Here is a 21,969-nt window from a genome sequence, read left to right on the forward strand (position 1 = left end):
AGACATTCAAATTACTGAAGGGTTTCTATAAAATTAATTTAGAAGATATTTTTGAGAACAGGGCTGGTTGTGGGAGGACTAGGGAACATCCATGGAAACTGGGCAAAAATGTGGTTAGTAAAGGTGTTAGAGCTGGGTTCTTTACTTTTAGAGTAGTGAATGAGTGGATTGCGCTCCCTGAGTCTGTGGTGGATGCTGTGACATTGAATGAGTTTAAGGCGAGGTATGATAGATACTGTATGAATGTCGAATAGTTGGGATGAATATGATTTGGGGCCTCCCTCGATGAATGAAATGACTCCCTGGAGTTGCCTGTAATAATAGTAATATTAATGTCTCCTATTATCATCAAGTATTCTGAGGTGCCTATTTCCGTGGTTGAAAGCCATTTGTTTAGTTCTAGGAATTTTGTGGTGCTTAAGTTGGGTGGTCTGTATATTGCGTTTAATATCAGGAGTTTTCTTGTTTGGTGTTTTTAATTTCGATGCATATGTTTTCTGTATTCTAATTTATAGTTTGTTTCTGTTACTTCTAGTTTATGTTTGGTAAATATTATTATACCACCGCTTCGTTTTGTTTGTCTGCAGTGTTTGTGTTGTTGGAAGTGTGGCATTTGGTAGGTGGATGCCTCTTCGTTTGTCGTGGATACTTCAGTCAGTATTAAAATGTCTATGTCGTCTATATCTTCCTTGAGATAAGCTTGCAGAGTCAGCCAGTATTTTTGAATGCTTCTGATGTTGATGTGGAGAATAGATAGTCCTTTTTTGGGGATTGTCAGTTGTTTCCATTCTGATATTGATTTCAGAATGTGGCAATTATCATGTTCCGGGGTGATTACGTCTGCTTGATGGTGTGCTTCCATGTTGGTTGGGGTGCTGGTCCTTCTTTACGAGTTGTCAATATTCCTTTCAATGTGACAGCCTGTTGAGGTCATCTACGGATTTTATTTCAATTGGTTTTGCGTCCTGCGTCTTTCTTAGGAATATTTTGCTTGCTCTTATCCATATAAACTGGTAATTGTTTTCTGTTTTTACCTTCTTTGCTTGGTAGAATATTTTCTGGTAATATGGCGTTAGGTATTCGGACAAGTATATTGGGGTATTGTCGTGGTCTCCTTTCAGATCCTTGACTACTGGTTTCTTAATCCTGCTAGCTTTTATGAGTGTAGTTTTTGTTGGGCTGTTGGTGAGTCGCACTACGACGGGTATTATTTTCTCTTTTCCTTGTTTGTGGTAACCGATACACTGTCTGGATGTCTCTTGATTCAATGGGAGAGCCAATTTTTTGGCTTAGTTGTATTATGGTGTCTCTTAGATGTTCCGTAGCTCTTTCTGGGAGTCCATTTATATGGAGATTGTTTTTGTGCTGCTGTTGGTTTGAGAGTTCGTACTGTTGCTTTAAAGAGTTTAATTCTTGCCGTAGTTCCGTTGTCTCTTTAATTAAATTATGCTGTCTTTCCGTTAGCTCTTTAACGCAGTTTTTAATTTCTCTTACGGTCTGTAATACACCTTCTACCGAGTTATTATTAAATTTAATATATTCCTCGTATTGGTTGAATTTTTCTGTAATTTGTGCGGTATGTTTTTTAAATAGTTCTCCAACAAAATCGATCAGACAGTCTTTTAGGTTTTGTAATTTAGGGGAGATATGATAGAGACCTACAAGTTGGTAAGGGGTTGCTATAGGATCAATGGTGGAGAAGTTTGCAGATGATGCAAAGTTGGGACGAACCATAAAGAGTAGTGAAGATGTTGTGGCCTTGTAAGAAGACTTGAATAAATCTTGTGAATGTGACTTCATGGAGAGATTAAGAGCAGTTGATGATGGGGAGGAGAGACTGACTGTAAGTGAGCAAGAGGTGTTTGGGGAGTTGAGTAAACTAGATGTAAATAAGGCTGTGGGACTTGATAATATATCACCGCGTATTCTGAAGGAATGTGCCAGAGAGTTGACACCTGCCTTGACATATTTTTTTAATACGAGTCTTGCACTCGGTCAAGTCCCTAAAGAGTGGAAGGAGGGCAAGATTGTGCCACTTCATAAAGGAGGTGATCGAACTCAAGCATCAAACTATAGGCCTATCTGTGTGTCAGGTGTTGTGGTTAAGTTGTTGGAGAAGCTTGTGAGAACTAGGATCCAGAGTTGGGTTGACAACAATGGTATAATCTTTGATGGACAGCATGGATTTGCTTAAGGGAGGTCGTGTTTTAGTAATCTACTTACTTATTACAATAAAGTGACTGCTTCCTTGGACAGAGGAGAAGGATACACAGTAATATACTTGGATTTCGCAAAAGCTTTTGATAGAGTGCCTCATGATAAGTTGACAGTCAAACTAGTGCAGATGGGGTTGGATATTAGATTAGTGCATTGGATTGGAGACTGGCTATCTGATAGGTATCAACAAGTTGTATATGGGGGTGCAATATCCAGGAAAAGGAAAGTCACTAGTGGAGTGCCTCAGGGATCTGTTTTAGGGCCATTACTATTTAACTTGTATATTAATGATATTGGCGAAGATTTGGATGGAGATATTCAGTTGTTTGCAGATGATGCAAAGTTGTGACGAACCATAAAGAGTAGTGAAGATGTTGTGGCCTTGCAAGAAGACTTGAATAAATTGAGTGATTGGGCACGCAAATGGGGATGTGAGTTCAATGTTGCAAAATGTAAGGTTTTAAAATTTGGAAAACAAAGATGGGATGCAGAATTTATGCTTGGTGAAAATATATTGTTGGAAGTAGAGGAAATAAGAGATCTGGGAGTGATAGTGGATAAGGATCTAAAATTTAGGGGTCACATCGCCAAAATTGTGAAGACAACACAAAGACTTCTGGGAATGATGAGGAAGACACTGACGTGTAGAAGTAGGGAGATTCTTGTTCCATTGTATAAGGCTTTGATTAGGCCACACATGGACTATTGTGCCCAGATTTGGTCACCTGGTTTTCAGAAGGATGAAGAGATGTTGGAAAGGGTCCAAAGGCGACTGACTAAGGTAGTTTCTGACCTCTGGAATGTCGAGTATGAGGAAAGATTGAAAAGATGTAATTTGCAGAGTCTAGTGGAGAGAAGGAAGAGGGGAGATATGATAGAGACCTACAAGTTGGTAAATGGTTGCTATAGGATCAATGGTGGAGAAGTTCTACAGCGAATAGTGGGAGATCAGGGGAGAACCAGAGGTCATCCCTGGAAACTGTATAAAGAGGGTGTGAGTAAGGGAGTGAGAGGCAGGTTTTTTTCGTGCAGAGTTGTGAATGATTGGAATGCCTTGCCTGAGAGTGTGGTGTCTGCAAGGAGTTTGAATGTGTTTAAGACCCGGTATGATGAGATGTGTGTGAGATAAAAGGACCTCCTAGATGAGTCTTTGACTCCATGAGGTCTTGTTTAATAATAATAATAATAATAATAATAATAATAGTAATCTATTTTCAAGTAATGCATTTAAAGATGGCTCACCTGGGTTTCCGTTGTTGTTTTCTTTGTTTTTAATTCCCTCTGTTGTTGATAGCTGTTTACTGCCTGCGGTTGTTTTCTGCTTGTGCTGTTTTCCGCCTGCGGTCGAAGGCGACATTCCTTTGTTGTCTCTGCAATGGGGACACTTTCACTCGTCACGATTCTTGTTTGATTTTCTCTGCCAAGTAGACTCAGACAATCCTGAACATAGAAAATGCATGTTTCTCTGGCAGTTCCTACATGTGATGTGGTTTTCTTCCCCCGTTAGGTCTTCTTGGCATTTGTAGCACTTCATATTTCTTGTTTGACGATCTTGCTGTAATTTCTAATATGGCGACTTCCTTTGTTCTCTTCTCGCGTAGTTGACCAGCGTATACTTTGAATACTTATATTTTACTTATTACTTAACAGATACATTTTTTACGTCAATATGTTCGTCTTGAGGAACGGAAATCACTGGTGTACTTTAAATTTTAATTCACAAGAAAATATCTACTTTGCAACTTAAAATATGGGAGCATCGAAATGCTTGCGACCGCTTGCTACTAAAGCGCCCTCTTTAGCAATAATAATAATAATAATAATAATAATAATAATAATAATAATAATAATAATAATAATAATAATAATAATAATAATATACTGAATTCACTGGATATACTGAAAATATTCAGAATATATTATATGACTATACTGAATATACTGGGCGCACTTGTGAAACCATCAGAACTAGCAGTATAAAAGAAACAAATCAGCTCCTATACAGCACAGCCTATGTCATTTCAGTGAAGCTTGGTTGCAAACCGAAAGAGCAAAAGCCGAGGATGAAATAATCTGCACCATGGAAAATCCGGTTGGAACGAAAAGTCAACAAACTTCGAGCTGATTTCAGCAACGTAAAGAGTTTTAAAGAAGGACGGCTGAAAAATAATAAGATCAAAAACAAACTGATTAACACATTTAATTTGGCCAACAAAACAATTGCTGAAATTACTGAAGAGCTAAAACAAAGAATTACAGCGACTCCACAGAAAAGTAAAAGATATGAAGCAAGAATAAACCAATATGTGCAAAATATGCAATTTCGACAGAACCAACGTCAGTTCTTTCAGTCTCTCCAGAGAAATGCAAATGCAAATAGTCATTCACCAGAAAAAGAAGAAACCCTCAAATTTTGGAAGAAAATCTGGGATAATCCTATTGAACACAATAAAGATGCTTAATGGATTAAGGAAATAGAATTAGAAATGAAACAAAAACAAATGCAAAATGTCATTATCACTAAAGAAATGGTTAGTGCTCAAGCTAGAAAATTAGAAAAACTGGAATGCAACTTGCAAAGATGATCTACATGGATTTTGGTTAAAACATCTAACCAGTCTACATGATCGAATGGCAGAACAATTTAATAATTTTTTGCAGTCAGGCTCAGTATAAGACTGGATGATATCTGGGTGCACTTTTCTCTTCATGAAAGATAAGGGTGCCGACCCAAGTAACTATCGTCCAATAACATGCCTACCAACTATGCTTAAGCTGTTCATTGCAATCATAGCAAATTCCATATACCACTACTTATCAGATAATGAGATTTATCCGATTGAAGAAAAAGGCAAATTTCAAAAATCTAGAGGAACAAAAGACCAGATCCTTATTAATAAAATGATTCTCAGAAACTCAAAAAGATGAAAAACTAACTTAAACATGGAATGGATAGACTACAAGAAAGCATTCGATTCCCTCCCATACTCCTGGATTCTAAAATCACTACAAATATTTCAAATTAGCAAAAACATATGATCGATTCTGGCTACTGCTATGAAATCATGGAAAATAACATTAACGGTGAATAATGAACGATTTGGAGATATCAGCATTAAACGTGGAATTTTCCAGGGTGATTCCTTGTCACCATTGCTCTTCAACATTTCTTTGATACCTTTGTCTATGATTCTGAAGAAAACAAAACTTGGATATAAAATCCCTAAATGTAATATTAAAATTTCCCATCTGTTTTATATGGATGACTTGAAGTTATATGGAAAATAGACCCAGCAAATAGATTCCTTATTGTACACAGTTCGTATTTTCAGTCAGGACATCAAAATGGAACCGGGTTTAGATAAATGCGCAATTTTGTCAAGAAAAATTAATGACACTAGCAGTTTTAATTTTGATCAAGAGAAATATATAAAAGCAATTTGAGCTGACGAACACTATAAATACCTAGTAATATTAGAAACCAATGATATTCTCCACTCGAAAGTTAAACAACATGCAGCATCAGAATACATAAAAAGAGTTAGAAATATTCTGAAAACAAAACTAAATGGATTGCAATGAATTCTTGGGCTATACCGGTGATCCGATATACAGCTGGCATAATAGATGGCACAGAAGAAGACCTGGACAAATTGGACCGCAAAACTAGAAAACTAATTACTATGCATCATGCTTACATCCATGAAGTGATGTTGACCGGTTGTACCTACCAAGGAGAATAGGTGGACGAGGTCTGTTGCAAGTGAGACAGACTGTGGAAGAAGAGGAAATTGGTTTAAGAAATTACACCGACAATAGCTCTAAGTCATTGCTCCTACGCAATGACTAAAATGGAACAACAGAATAACCGATATGTGCGCGGCCAATTTCTTCGAGATACTGAGGACAAAATTGACTTGAACAAGACATGACAATGGCAACAACATGGATACATTAAAAAAAGAATCAGAAGGATTTCTTCTAGCAGTTCAAGAACAGGCATTACAAACTAATGCAATCAAAGGGAAATATTGAAGATCAATAATAACAGCAAATGCAGATTATGCGATCAGAAAGATGAGACTGTAGAACATCTAATCATTGCCTGCAGCAAAATAGCTCAAACTGACTATAAATACCATCATGATGAAGTGGCCAAAATAGTTCATTGGCATTATTATTATTATTCCTGACACTTCCAAGGAGTCCGAAGACTCATCGCGGGAGGACACCTACAGCTGTCTCAACCACTACACCGAACCTCTACTACGAATCATCTCCATCAACGCCATCTACCGGCCACCACAACTAGTATTTTTTTCGTCTGTAAATTTTGTGTGTTCTGAATGGCCGATTTGTCTGTATACGGGATGAAAAACCCGAGTTTCCGGAGAGAAAACCCTGCTAAAACATGTATGCAACATAATTGTCATGTATGCAAAAAATATGGCTTCCCTATTTCTGATAACTGGTGGCAGCATAAAATTGAGACTCTATTGGAAAACGAAACAGCAAAAATTCTTTGGGACTTTAGAATACAAACTGATCGGCATGTGGAACACAATAGACCTGACATCACAATTATCGAACATCGACAAGTTTGGATTATTGATATCGCAGTACCCAGCGAAAACAACATTAACAACAAAGAACGGGAAAAAATGACTATATATCAAGATCTGGCAATCGAAGTTGGCCGACTGTGGACTAAACACACCAAAGTCATCCCAATACTTATCGGTGCAACTTCAAAGAAGCTATTCAACAATTTACGGCAATTAAACATCAATGAAGTGACCCCATATGACCTACAAAAAACAGCATTACTTGGAACAGTCCATATTTTACGACCCTACCTGACGGACTATTCTTAGATTCTTGGGTAGAATCTGAATTGTTCTGTATCACCATTCAAATTTTTGTGTATATGATATCTTGTTTTGACTGTGTATCAATTATGTGAATAAATAATAATAATATACTGAATTCCGAGACCAATTTTTAGGCTTCATATCAATATGCCATATTTTAAAAAAAGTCTCGATCTAAAATGATCTACTACGTACTAAAAATAACAAACAAATAACACCGAAAAGAAAATCCAGACACCAGTTTTCACTGATAGAACGAGTAATTCATCTTTTGCTACTAAGGCAACTCTTAGTACCGTATCGTAGATAGTTTATTTTTAAGTGCACGTGTGCCAGCTTAGCATATGTGTTATCGCCTAAATGTAGGAAGCCGTTGCAATGAGGTTGATATTTAAGTGAATGAAAGTCACTTCCAGTTATAGTTTAATGTTATAGAAGTATCTCAACTTGACTTTTATGCTGTATTAAATTAAGGGACACTTGTTTGTTTGGAAAGGTATGTATAAATGTTTAAATAATTTAAAACGTTTTGAGTAAGTAGGTGATTAATCGAATTGGGATAGTATTAAAAAAGTATTTTTCCTCACCGTGTCTTGTTAAACTTGTGTTCGTGTGCTAGTTTGAACAACAAGCAGCTTTAACTGATTATATAAGCACAGCAGTAGATGAAACCTATGTAAAAAAAAAAAAAAAAAAAAACATGAAGAAGGAATTTGCTTTTTAGGTTTGTTTCCCGTATAGGTTCACCTACCCCTATACGGAAATAAAAAGGCGTTAGCTGATTTTTAAAAGGTTTGTTTCAATTACATCTTAACCAAATATGACGCCGAATGGTTGTCATGTCGATGTTGCATGAGATAAAATGTTATGCAGTATGTTACTTTGTTTAGATTGCACTTCAGGAAAGTGATGATACTTGGGGGATCTGGAATGATAGTAGAGAGGAACTGAGATGCTAAAAAATACTGATAAGTAAGGGAAAGAAAGTTTTTGTCCCTCTTTATGAAGTATTGATATAACTACTATGCTCAGATTTCTTTATGGAATTGGTATATGGGATTCAGAGATGGTATACAGGTCTCTGTATTGTAAAATTGGATAGGTAGAAAAGAGAAGATGTAATGGAAATGTTAGATACTAAAGGTTATTGGATAGATGCAGAAGAAATGCATCATTATATGTTAGGTCTATCAAGCCATGTTGTTATTGTCATTATTACTGATTACCAGAGCTACTAAGAGTTGTAAAACATTGAAGATATTACCACTGTATAACATGATGTGTATTATGCAGCTTCTTAAACTCATTCACTGTTTCTACACCAGTGACATTATTATACTTCTAGTAGTGTATCTGCCATTATCTGATACCTCACCTTTCTTATACAACTTCCAAGGGTTGACCTCTCATTCTCTTTACCCAGAGCTTCCTTTGTGAATAAACTGTTCTGTATACTTTATTAGACAAATGTTTTGTCTCCTTACTCTGCTCATGTAAATGGTATAAATTATGCTTTGTTTGTTCAAGCAGTTTCTGTCCATGGTAAAGAACAGCGGATAGCTGTATGTTCCATCCTGAATAATAATATCACGAGTAACTAAAAGTAGTATTCAGTTTGACATAGCTTTCACACTTATGAATTGAAACATTCATAACTTACTGTTGAATCAAGATAAATGCTAACCTTTCCTGTAATATTTTTGAATTAAAAAGAAAGTAATGTTATTATTTTGTTTATGAAGTGTGTAAGTGCTGTGCCACTCCAATAACTGAAGATGCATACTAGTGTCCTACTTCTCAAACCAAATTAGAGGGGAGGGCTGAAAAGTTCTGATGAATACCTAGAACAAAAATGATATTAAAGCAACTCTATTTATTTAAGCACTCTATTTTTGTTCTATGTGTTTATCAGAATTTTTCAATCCCTCTCATATAAGCCCCTCCTTACTTTATGCTGTGGGGGGGGGGTGTACAACTGATAAATTGGACTATTTCAATTGCACAAAGCTAGATTCTATAGTCTTCTGAATAAAGTTTTGCCTTCCTTAAAGGTTAAAGACAGCTAGGATCTTTTCAGAAAAGGCATTCTGTTTCATTGTGGAATCTAATACTGTGATCTCTCAGTTGTCTAACCTTCAAATGATCAGACCTTCAGTTAATCACCCATTAATTGGATTTAGTTCACCCAACTTCTGACACAGTGCCATGTAATTTTACCTTTAGTTATTCAGATCTTCAATTATCTAGCTAGCAAATTGCTTTCTCACTGCAGGTAATTGAGGGATTACCATATTTTGAATATACAGGATTAGGTTAGATTAGAGAGGCAGAGACACTTTCTTACAAGCTGAACTAAGTTCTTTCTTTCTAATCAAGGTTGGAAGTTGCAGAAAAATATATGCTATTATTATTATGTGACGCCTCCTGGGAGGGCACTCTACTCTACTTCGCTAAATAAATCTCATCCTCTCTACTACTACTACTACTTAATTCTCCAACTATGACATTACTACCATCAATGGCATCTATTGCCCATAATCACCAACAACAGTATTTTTTGTCTGTAAATTGCGTGTGTTTTGAAGGCTGATTTGTTTGTATGTGTGATGAAAAACTCGAGTTTCCAGGAGAAAAAAACCTGCTACCGCATGAAATCCGCTAACTCACCTTCAGTTGAAAAAGCCCATATAAAGATTCCTCTCATCATGAAGAATTGAACCCAGGTCTTTTCCAATCGAAGCATGCAATGTTCTGCTATTCTTCCAATTTTGCTATTATTTATTTAGTGTTTGATGTACAGGTCTCAGGATATTACATACATATTACATAAAACAACATAAAAACAATTTTAAAAATCATAATAAAAGGGTACCATAGGTTGAAATGATTTAACATTAAAAAATTAAGAGTCAGGAATCAGAGCTTAATCCTTAAATCCTGGATCCACTTCAAAGATTCAGGGTTCAGTTAAAAAAAAGTCCTGTTTAGTGCCTGAGAATGAGTAGATAGGGTAATCAAGTACAATGTGATTGATAGTCTGGATCCCACTTTCACATTCACAGTTTGGAGCATCGGACCAGTTCCATTTATGCAAGAGATGCTTGCATCTTTCATATCCTGTTCTGATCCGATTTAATTTGGTCCATATGTCTAGGGAGATCGAAACCCTCCAGATGAGATGTTGGATTTCAAATGGGAATTTGAAGATTGGAGGTATGCTGAAGCCAGTACTCTCCCCACGACGCGCATAGGTTGACGTTCTGGTCATTCATTTGTATTGCACTCCTCCAGGCAGGGCTCCTAGATTTCAACCTTTGTGAGGTCATCATTATCTTGCGTATCAAGGATTTAGGCCTAGCATGGCCTGTTCTGGCCTTAGAAGTCATCGTTGAATTGTTTAAGAGGATGTCCTGGTTTTCTTTTCCCTAATGACTTGTACTTGAAGGCTTGTTTTGGTATAACAAGCTTTCTTTATGTTTATATTTTTTAATTTTTTCTATTACTGTTATTACATTTCCTTTTCCTTCCATACCTTTGTGAGGTATGGAAGGAAATGTCTTGGTGGATAGGAAAATAACTGTTTTCAATTATTTTTGTCCATAATTTGCTTAAGGCTTGAGTCCTGCAAAGCAAGGGAGGAGCTATATTAATGAGAGTTGGGAGCCAGTAGCCAGGAGTAGATCTTAGAGCACCAGAGATTATCCTCATGGTTTGATTCAGTTGGACAACGACTAAAGAAGCATGTGCATTGTTCAGCCGCAGCAGTACCCTGCTGTTGATTAAGCCCAAGACAGTGTGGTAGTATGCAGTGTGTTGGCATCAGCACCCGAGGAAGTACCAGCAAGTTTATGCATTATATTATTACGAGCTTTTAATTTTCCCAGCGATATTTTCTAGATGATATTTAAATGTCAAACTTCTGTCTATTGTAACTCCTAAGTATTTTGGATGATTATTATATTTCACAGGTTATTTCTGAAATAAACTTTTGGGATATAGTTGGCCTGGATATTACTTAAATGAAAGGATGCAACTTCAGTTTTGTTCAGGTTAGGTTGTAATTGCCATCGTATAAAGTATTTATCAAGTACAGCCAAACTTCATTTAAGATGTTCTCAGCTTTTTGGAATGCTTTTTGGAATTGACAGCATTCTGTGATGCTGTCACTGGGATATCACTAATATATAAGTTAAAAAGCAATGGGGCAAGAACTGACCCTGAGGTAAGCCATTTTTAATCTTAAAGAATTTACTTTTTGATTCATTGAGAGATACTTGTATCCATCTGTCTGATAGCATTTGATTAATTCGGTTGGCTAGTTTTGGTGATGGGATAGTTTCTAAGAATTTAAAAATAAGACCCTCTCTTCACACTGTGTCATAGGCAGCAGAGAAGTCCATGAATATCGCTGTTGTTTTCAATTGTTTTTCAAAACCATTCTCTATGAAGGTTGTCAAGGCCAGTACTTAATCACAACAACTTCTGTCAGGTTTAAAGCTAGCCTATTCCTGAGGAGTTCTATTATGTATGCTTGGAGTATATGGTATACAATAGAAATTCTGTTGTATATCATTCTTTGCAGAAGATTTAGGCAGATGCTTAACAAGGTGATAGGATGGTAGTTAGAAGCAACTATAGAGTCTTTGCCAGGTTTTAAGACGTCAATGATTTAGATCTTTTATAAATTGATGGAAGTATGCCAGAGTCCAGGATATAGCAGTAAGCCATTTAATAGTTTTTGGTCCACAGTTCTTAATGAATTCAGGGTAGATGTTATCGAATCCAACTGCCTTCCTAGTCCTCAGTGAGTTGATTATCTGGGAAGTGAAAGCCTGGGATAGTGATGATGGTGGAAGATCTGTTTTAAGATTTTTCTAGTTTTTGTTTCACCTCTCTTGTAGCTACTCAATCTTGAAAGCCTGGGATAGTGACGATGGTGGAAGATCTGTTTTAAGATTTTTCTAGTTTTTGTTTCACCTCTCTTGTAGCTACTCAATCTTGAGGATATTTAGTCATTGAAACTATATGCTTTGCGGTATGTTTTGGATCTACGAGTAGTTTGCCAGAAGTCCTTGTATTAGGGTCAAGCTTCCTAATCAGGGACCAAGCTTTTTGGCTAGAATGAGTCAAATTAAAATTGTTCATTGTCTTAATCCACTTGTCTTTCCTAGCATTGTCGAGAGACTTCAGCAGCTTAGTGGCTACTGTAGGATTATTATTAGTAGAGAATTCTTTATACAGTGTTTCACTGTCACTGTTCCAGCCTGTGATATAATCTCTCCTAAAATCTCTTGGAATGGTTCATTTGGCAGCACCAATAATAATGCCAACCAATCTATTGTAGTTGTTTACAGTGGGCTTTATAAATCTTATAACAGTCTCAACCTGTTTCTTAAAAGATTCCCAGTCAGCTTTGAGAAAGTTCCACCTAGGTTTTAATACTGTTCTTATGATTGGAATATATAGGTCTACTTTATAGATTATAGGTCGATGTTGGCTATTTGGAAAATTATCAAATACTTCCCTAGAGATGGAGATGTGTCTGCCATTATCGTCTGCAGTACAGAAACACAGATCAGGGTTATAGCCTCTTTCCCATCTAGAGGAGAGAAAACTTGGTTTATCTTTGATATCAAAGATCAGATGGAGCTTCTGATTTTCAATCCAGTTCACTAGTAAGGCACCATTTAGGTCATCCTCTCTATAGCCCCCAAAGGGAGTGATGACTTAAAATCTCCCATGATTATGCTTGGATGTTGTTGCTGGGACAGTACTTGATCAGGCCATTTAACTAAGGGAGGTTTATACACATTGGTTATGGTATAACCAGATATTATAATGGATACACTATATATGTCCTTGCTAATGCTTGGTTCACAGATTATAATTTGTAATGGCGTTTTTTATATATGTTCCCACACCATATTTGGTTTATGCTATTGAACACATTATATCCATGTATTTTTCCCTCTCGTTAGTAGGTCTCTAGATCATCCTTAGTGTGAGTTTCCTGTATTACAACTACATCTATTTGATGGTAATTCAAGATCTTAGTAAGAACTTAGTATTTAGCCCTGGTTATGCCTTCTATATTTAATTGGTATATTTTTAAGAGTGAGCCCATATTCTTGATTCTCAGCTCAAGTAGGTGTATGTCGATTATCTGAGAGCCTGTGTCCGTGAGTCCTGCTAGGAGAGTGCGGAGCCTGTCTGTCGCTGTAGACTATTTAGTGTTATCCAGAGCCTGTGTCTGTAAGTCCTGCTAGGAGAGTGTGGAGCCTGTCTGTCACTGTAGGCTATTTAGTGTTATCCAGAGTGCAGTCTACGTTACCCCCCCCCCCCCCCCCAATTGCGCTATGGCGGCTGTGCTATACATTCATTATATATCATTGTTAAGAAAGAAACAATTCAGTCAGAGAGGAGACTGACCAGTCAATCCAAAGAGGGTGAAAGTTTTTCCATTTGCTTAAATTATTTAATTAATTTATAAATTAATATTATAAATTTAATAATTTATAAAGAAATTATATTCAAGATATTATATTCTTATATTATATAATAAATTTAGTTTAATCCTTTATCCAAGTGTGTGCAAACAAAGTTTGCGCCTGAAAGTATCTTCAGGACTGGGGTAAAGTAGTTCAACACCGGGCAACTCCTTACAAAGGTGGAGCAAGCTACCAACACTCCTATCTCAGTATCTCCCATAATGCAAAACACATATCCTTGCAGATATGTATAATGTTATGCATTAAGGGAAGGGCCACTACCCAGACTAGTTTCGACCTTTATTGAGGTCTCTTCAGTGGGAGCCAGGCCCAAGTGGAGATACCAGGCAGAAGCAGTAGCAAGGTCATCTCCTCCTATTGGATAAAGGATTAAACTAAATTTATTATAGTCTGACCAAGTGAAAAATAAGCTTTCAACAACCTTAAAAAAAAAAAAATCTTATATTATAGTTTCACTGAGTTAGTCGATCTCTGACACTGGCAAGCAGGTTTTATCTCCTAAAAACTCGGGCTTTTCGTCCCATAAACTCGAGAAAATTGACTGTCAAACCCACACTGTTTTCAGACATATAATAAATTTAGTTTAATCCTTTATCCAAGTGTGAGCAAACAAAGTTTGTGCCTGAAAGTATCTTCAGGACTGGGGTAAGGTGGTACAACACCAGGGCACTCCTTGCAAAGGTGGAGCAAGCTACCAACACTCCTATCTCAGTATCTCCCATAATGCAAAACACATCTCCTTGCGGATATGTCTAATGTTATGCATTAAGGAAAGGGCCACAACCCAGACTAGTTTCGACCTTTATTGAGGTCTCTTCAGTGGGAGCCAGGCCCAAGTGGAGATACCAGGCAGAAGCATTAGCAGGTCATCTCTACCTATAGGAGTTGCCAAACTTTCAACTTTAAACCAAACTTTAAACTTTCAACACTGTTTTCAGACATTAAAAATGTTGTGGTAGGGTTAGGGACCCATGAGACCATGGCAGCATTTGTTAGCCGTCTCTTCACTGCGTGGCGATTAACTTTGTGATAGCCTTTGGCCTATCTCTGATTGGCTACCAGTGAAGATTGAACTGCTCATTCAGTCTCCAAAAGTTAGATAGGAATAAAATGGCCTCGCCTACTCCCTAATAAAAGGCTTAGCTGATTTTTATTTTATTTTTTTTATTATAGTTTCATCCTTTATTTAAGTGTAAGCAAACAAAGTTTGCACATGAAGTAACTTCATGACAGGGCAACTCATATGTAAAGGCTAATGACTTCACATCATTTGCTGTGGCATCTAATAATGCAGTGCACATATCCTTACAGACATGTATAATACTATGCATTATGGTAAGGGCCAATACCCAGTTTCAACCTTTATTGAGATCTCATCAGTGGGAGCCAGAAGTGATACCAAGGCTGAAATAATGCAGAAGTCATATTTCCATATACAAGTAGCTAAAAGGTGTCACACTTTATTATTAAAATACTCTGGATTAGAGGTAGATGTTGAAAGTTTTTCCAGCTGTAAAGATGCCAAGAAATTATAGTCTTGGTTTCATCTTTTATCCATTGAATAAAGTTTGGCATGAAGTAACTTTGTGACAGGGCAACTTGTATAGAGACTAATGACTTCACATCAATTATTTGCTTAATTTGTAATATAACCAAGTGGAAAAACTTGCAACATTTATCTCTAGTTCAGAGTATTTTAATAATAAGGTGTGACACCTTTTGGCTGTTCACACTTTATATATGGAAATATGACTTTTGCATTAATTAAACCTTGGTATCACTTCTGGGTTTGGCTCCCACTGATGAGACCTCAATAAAGGTCGAAACTGGTCTGGGTAGTGGCCCTTACCCAGGTTAAATGCATAGTATAATACTATGCATTTAACCATAATGCATAGTATTATACATGTCTGTATAATAAGGGTATGTGCATTTGCATTATGGGATATTAAGGCAATTGATGTGAAGTCATTAACCTTTATATATGAGTTGCCCTGTCACGAAGTTACTTCATACGCAAACTTTGTTTGCTTACAGTTGGATAAATGATGAAACCAAGAATATAATTTCTTGGCATAGTTAATTTATAAGCCAAAGAAGATAATTCAAGGGAATTCTTCTACTATGTAGCAAGCAAGAGGAAGAATAATTGTGGAAGGGTGATACTTGTGGATAGTTATGGTATCCAAGTGTAGTGGAGTTCTTTAGTAAGTACTTTATTGATGTACTTGTATATCATGAGAGTGTAAACGATGCTATGCAACGTAGGGGGGGACAAATTATAATGGAATTAAAGTTTCAAGAATCAGGCTTATCAGTTGTTGATTGGAGTTAGATGTTAATCAGGCTGTGTGAATGGGTCACTTATGACGTATGTTTAAGGAATGTGCAAAAGAGTTAGCTGCACTCTTAACCTGGCCATTTGATGAAAGTCTTGCAGTGGGAAATGTTCCTAAGAAATGGAAAGAAGGCAAAATAATACCTTTCTGCAGAAGTTGTGTACAGGTGTAACAAGGGAGAAGGGTGAGCAGTAGATTTTTGAACATGGAGATAGGTAAATGGAGCACATTACCAGAATCTGCCATGAATGTTAGCAGTCAACTGACTCCCATTATGAGTTACCCTGACTTCATGGAAGTTGATATGATTATGATAATATGATCCCCCCCCCCCCCCAAAGGACTGACTAATTTAGCCTAGGAAAGCAATCATTTTCTTAGACAGAGGGAAGCTTAAGTTACTGCATCAATCAAGTTTCAAATCACAAACTCGTTTCATTCTGGGTGTCACCCAATTAAACAAGGTCCTACTGTTTCATCAGGGAACCAGGGCAAACAGCGAAACGTTAGCTTCTGGAACAAGCTCAGACTTAACTTCTAGAAGAAGAACAAATCTAGCATCAGAAGAATTGAAAATATAAGGACTACTAATGGAAAGGAAATTGAACTTGCAGAGGAACTGGAGATGTACCACATGGATATAATTGGTATCACTTAGACAAAGAATACAAAAGCAGATGTGATATTAATAAATAAGTATAGAATGTTATATTCAGACAATAATAATGAAAGGAAGGAAGGGATAGAATTCAACACAAACACGTAAATAAATTTCTTTATCGGAAGGCAATTTCAATTAGTTATCCGGACAGATTTCAAAATGGTGAAATTGACAATGAAACTTATATGTGCCTGTAATCCCACAAAAGGTTCTAATTCCTGCCCTAATGACAGGCAGCTGACATAAGGAAAACTTTTTCCATTTTCTTTGTTGGAGATCTAAATAGCAGAGTAGGAAATGAATCCCACCTGGCATATAGAAACAGTTTGGGAAAATTTAGAGAAAAGTGCAAGACTAATAATTGCTGAATTTTTTATCAGGATATTTATTATTATTACCACCCTAAGATCCCATGGAACCAAAGACTCATCTAGGAGGTCTTTTTGTCATATACACAGTTCATCACCACACTCTCAGGCAAGGCATTACAATCATTCACAACTTTGCATGCAAAGAACCTGGTTCTCCCCTGATCTCCCACCATTTTCTGTAAAACCTCTTCAGCATTGATCCTATAACAACCCCTTACTAACTTGTAGGTGTCTATCATATCTCCTCTCTTCCTCCTATCCAGTTGACTCTGTAAATTGCATCTTCTCAACCTTTCCTCATATTTGACATTCCAGAGATCAGAAACTAGTCAATCCCCACTGTGTCCTTTCCAACATCTCTTCATCCTTTTGAAAACCAGGCAACGAAATCTGTGTACATTAGTCCTTGTGTGGCCTAATCAGAACTTTATACAATGGAACAAGAATCTCCTTACTTCTGCAAGTCAGTGTCCTCTGCATCATTCCCAAAATTGTATTGTCCTCACAATTTTGGCACTGTCTTCTAAATTTTAGATCCTTATCCACTATCACCCCCAGAACTCTTATTTCCTCCACCTCCAACAATATATCCCCACCAAGCATAAATTCTACATCCCATCTTTGTTTCTCAAATTTTAAAACCTTACATTTTGCAACATTGAACTGCCATCCCCATTCTCATGCCCAATATTGACTGGTCATTTCTAATAACATGTTCCGGCATAAAGATGTGCACAAGTTCACATGGAGAAAAGACACAAGAAATAAGAAAAGCCTCATTGACTATGTTGTTGATAGTGATATCTTGCTGCTTACTTCGCGGCACTTAACCAATTTTTTTTAGCCTGTGTAGCTCAGTTGAAGTGGTGGGCACATCCATGCCTCTAGGCCACTAGAAGAAAGAACGTTTTAAGTTCGATTCTAGTTTCCGACTAGAGTAACATTTCTTGAGTGGTTTCTGAGTTAGCCAATCTCTGACATAATCAAGCATGTTTTTTCTATAATGCATTAGCCTAGGGTGCAGGATAGTGGTGTCTAAAAGAGAGAAGGAACCTATGAGCACCTCCATAGCAGAATTGGACAAATGATGGTACATTGTACTCTTTGATTGGAAAAAAAGGCCCAAGTTCAATTCTTGTTGTGATGAGAGGAATCTTTATATATATATATATATATATATATATATATATATATATATATATTTTTTTTTTTTTTTCAATATAACGTGAGTTAGCCAATCTCCTACAAACGTAGCAAGGTTTTTTCTCCCCAGAAACTCTGGTTTTTCATCCTGCATACAGACATATCAGCCTTCAGGGCACACACAGTTTACAGACAAAAAATACTAATAGTGCTGGTGGGCAGTAAATGGCATTGGTATATATGATGATGGTAGTACCGGTTCGGTGTTCTTGATGAAGTGGCAGAGACGGGGAAGTTGTAGAGTAGGTGCCCTCCCTCAAGGAGTCTTTGGACTCCTTGGAGATGTCATGTAATAGTAATCTTCATCCTGGTTCAGGATAAAGAATGCACAGGGGATTTGAAATTGGAAGTGACCATCACTTAATTTTAAGCTAAATAAAAATGAATATTCCATTGAAAAGAACAATGATTATGCGAGGGAGGCATGTGGTGAAGTCTGCAAGGATAGAAAAGAACACCATGGTGGACACAAGAAGTTAAATAAGCAGTCCTGGAAAAGAAGAAAGCAGACAGAAAAAATAATAGCAAATAAGTTGGCACGTGCCCTAAGTGAACACAGAGAAAAATGTAATGCACCTAAGCTGTGTGTAAAAATAGCTAAACAGTAGTGTTGGGAAGATTTTGGTAAGAATATAGAAGATAAATGAAAGGTTGCAAAATGTTCTGGAGTCTCTTCCAAAAGCCTAGAAATGGAGGAAAGAGTACTATAGACGATATCAAAGATGATAAAGGTGTCATGAAAATTGAAAATAAGGATATTCTTGATCTTTGAAGTAACTATTTTGAAAGACTGTTAAATGAAACTAGTAGTGACAGGAAGGTAGTAGAAAATATTCAAGAGGAATGCAAGGAGGAGTACATATCAAATATTTGAGTTAGAGAAAACTATCAAAAGCCTGAATATGGAAATGCAGCTAGAGTACATGGACCAGAAATACTCCAGTATAGTGGTATAAGAGTTTGCAGTGTTTACATTGCATAATTTAGAAGGTTGAATTCGAGATGATTGGAGTAGAGCTGTCATGGTTCCCATCTATTAAAAAAAAAAAAAAAAAAAAAAAAGGGAATAAAGCTGAATGTAAGAATTACAGAGAAATTTAATAACATAACTTATTTTTCAGGAAATAAACATATATTAAAATATTTATTATAATAACTTTAAAGAGACCAAGCAATTTTATAAACATTGGTTTTTTAATCCTTTTTCCCAAGTAAGCAAACAGACGGGTAAGTCACGTTTGAACCTGAAATATTTTCAGGTCTGAGGCAACTCGTGGTAAAGGTGGAGTAAGCTCTGATTACTTTCCCTTAGTATCTCCTCTAATGCAAAGCATATCTCCTTGCGGACATGTATGATGCTATGCATTAAGGGAAGGGCCACTACCCAGACTGGTTTCGATCTTTATTGAGGTCTCGTCAGTGGGAGCCAGATCCTGCGATGCCAAGGTTGAAGTAATGCAGAACTTATAAATTTTTACCTATACAAGTTGCTACAAGGTGCTTTGACCTTATTAAGGAAAAAGGATTAAAACCAAGTTTATAAAATTGCTTGGTATCTTTAACATATAGTATATGGTATACCCAAAGTAAAAAACTTTCTATATAATAACTTTAATTAATGCTTTCCTATATTTTGGCAACATTACATTGGCATTATTAGGGATCACAAAAACAATATGTGCATTCAGGCACATATTGTTTTTGGCATTAACCCTGGGCAAATGAGGCCGAAGAAATGCAACTAAAGTCAGGCATAGAGTCCTGAATGGTGCACCCAAATTTGTTTTGGTTTGGAAAGTTTCTGAAGGCTGAGGCAGATTAGAGGAATAGCCTCTCATATTTGTATTTGCTGCAGTGTAATAGAGTGGCCTTCTTCCAGCGTGTATCCTGTGGTGGGGTACACGCTGTAATTCAGAAATTCTGATATTGGCTGTTCTGCCTGTTTGGCTGTGGTAGGATAATTTGCAACTGTAAGGGACCTGGTCTAAGGCAGTGGTGGCGAACCTTTTTATGTGCACGTGCCACAAGTTTACAAATTGAGTTCCTGACAGTTTTTGGCAGTTTTTAATAGGGAAAAAATTAATAGAAAATTATTCTAACTTAATTAATTTATTTATAATATATATTTTTATTTATAATATTTTATAAATAATTATTTATAATTTTATAAATATTTCATTTTATTTATATTTATTTATATATTATAAATAATATTTAATTTTATTTATATTTATTTATATATTACAAATAAATATTAATATAATATATTAATATAAATATTAAGAAAATAAATAAATATTATAAATTTATAATGTTATTCAGTTTAAAATTGATTATTGTATTATAAAATTGATTTTCATTATGTTGGTTTGAAAAAAAAAAACAGTAGCGAGAAAAATCTTTATGCATTGTAACTTACCATCAAAGTTAGCTGAGCAAGGGAAGCAGCAGAAGGATGTCAACTTGTTGGCAAAGCGCTTACCATATTTACTCGAAAATAACTCCCCCTCGCGTATAACTGGCACCCCTGATTTTACTTTACGTAAAAAGACATTAAAAAGTGTTGCATATGCCTCGCACACGAAAAATTGAGTTCCTGACGTGTTGGAGAGTTTTTAATAGGGAAAAAATTAATAGAAAATTAATCTAACTTCTCTCTCTATGTTCACTGGGCATCTACAGATGCCGTATCGTCACTCCGATGCTCGATGATGTTCCACACCAGGCCTCGCCATGTAGTTCTGTTGTTTGCTTTTCTGGCAGCCTCAACTCTTTGAAGATCACTCACTCCACACATGCCATCCATCCATCTCATTGATGGTCTACCCCTGCCTCTTTTTCCAGGAACTTTACCTTCTATTACTGTTCTGAGAAGTCCTCCTTCCATCCTTTCTATGTGTCCAAAATATTTTAACTTTCTTCTGTCAATATCCTTAAGGAGCTTTAAAGTTCTACTAATCTTTTCTAACACCCATTCATTTGTATGCCTTTCAGTATATGATATCCTCAACAGCCTTCTGTAACACCACATCTCAAAAACAGATATCCATTTCTTATCTGACTTCTTTAGGTTCCAAGTCTCGCATCCATAAGTCGCTGTTGGAAAAACAACTGCATCTAAAATCCTCAACTTTGTTCCCATGGAGATAGACCCATCCTTCCAGATTTTAGACAGGTCTCTGACTGTTGTTTTAGCCATTCCTAACCTTTTTTCTGACATTTTCTGAACAGGAATTCTTCACATTAATAATGGATCCCAGGTACTCAAACTTGCTGACTTCCTCAATTCTTTCTGCATTAAGATACACTTGTTTCTCAAGAGCTTCTCTGTTTGTTTTTCCTTTGAGAACCATGATCTTTGTCTTGCTAGAATTGAGTTGAAGTCCTCTGTTATTACTGATCTTGTTAACTTTGTCAAGAATTAGTCCTGTTAACTTTGTCAAGAATTAGTCCTAGTTTTTCCATGTACAAAGATGATACAGTACAAAGGAGTACTGTATCATCAGTGTACCTCTGATTACTGATCAATCTACCTCCTATTGTAATTCCTGTCCTGAGTTCATCCAATGCTTCACGCATGATGTCCTCTGCATATATACTAAACAAGTGAGGAGAAAGTAAACATCCTTGTCTAACTCCTTTTCTAACTTGAAGCCAGTCAGTCAATCCAACACCTGTTCTTACTGTGGCTTCTTGCTCCTTATAAAAGTTGGCTATCAACCTGATAGTGTGTTGAGGAAAACCCATTCTTTTCATTACTTCCCAGTTTCACATGTTCAACACAGTCAAAAGCTTTAG

General features: G+C 36.5%; 1 protein-coding gene across 1 annotated transcript in view; it reads left to right on the plus strand.

The window, feature by feature from the left end:
* Positions 1–7,410: 7,410 nt before the first annotated feature.
* The window catches only part of tst (superkiller complex helicase subunit twister), a 362,155-nt gene continuing 347,596 nt past the window's right edge, over positions 7,411–21,969 (plus strand). Inside the window, exon 1 of the mRNA XM_090399997.1 lies at positions 7,411–7,584. The gene's annotated coding sequence lies outside the window, so the exon portion shown is untranslated. The remainder of the gene's footprint in view (positions 7,585–21,969) is intronic.

This window comes from Typopeltis vanoorti, chromosome 1 (assembly GCF_054136105.1).
Source record: "Typopeltis vanoorti isolate ZY-2024b chromosome 1, IOZ_Tvanoo_1.0, whole genome shotgun sequence".
NCBI lineage: Eukaryota > Metazoa > Arthropoda > Arachnida > Uropygi > Thelyphonidae > Typopeltis > Typopeltis vanoorti.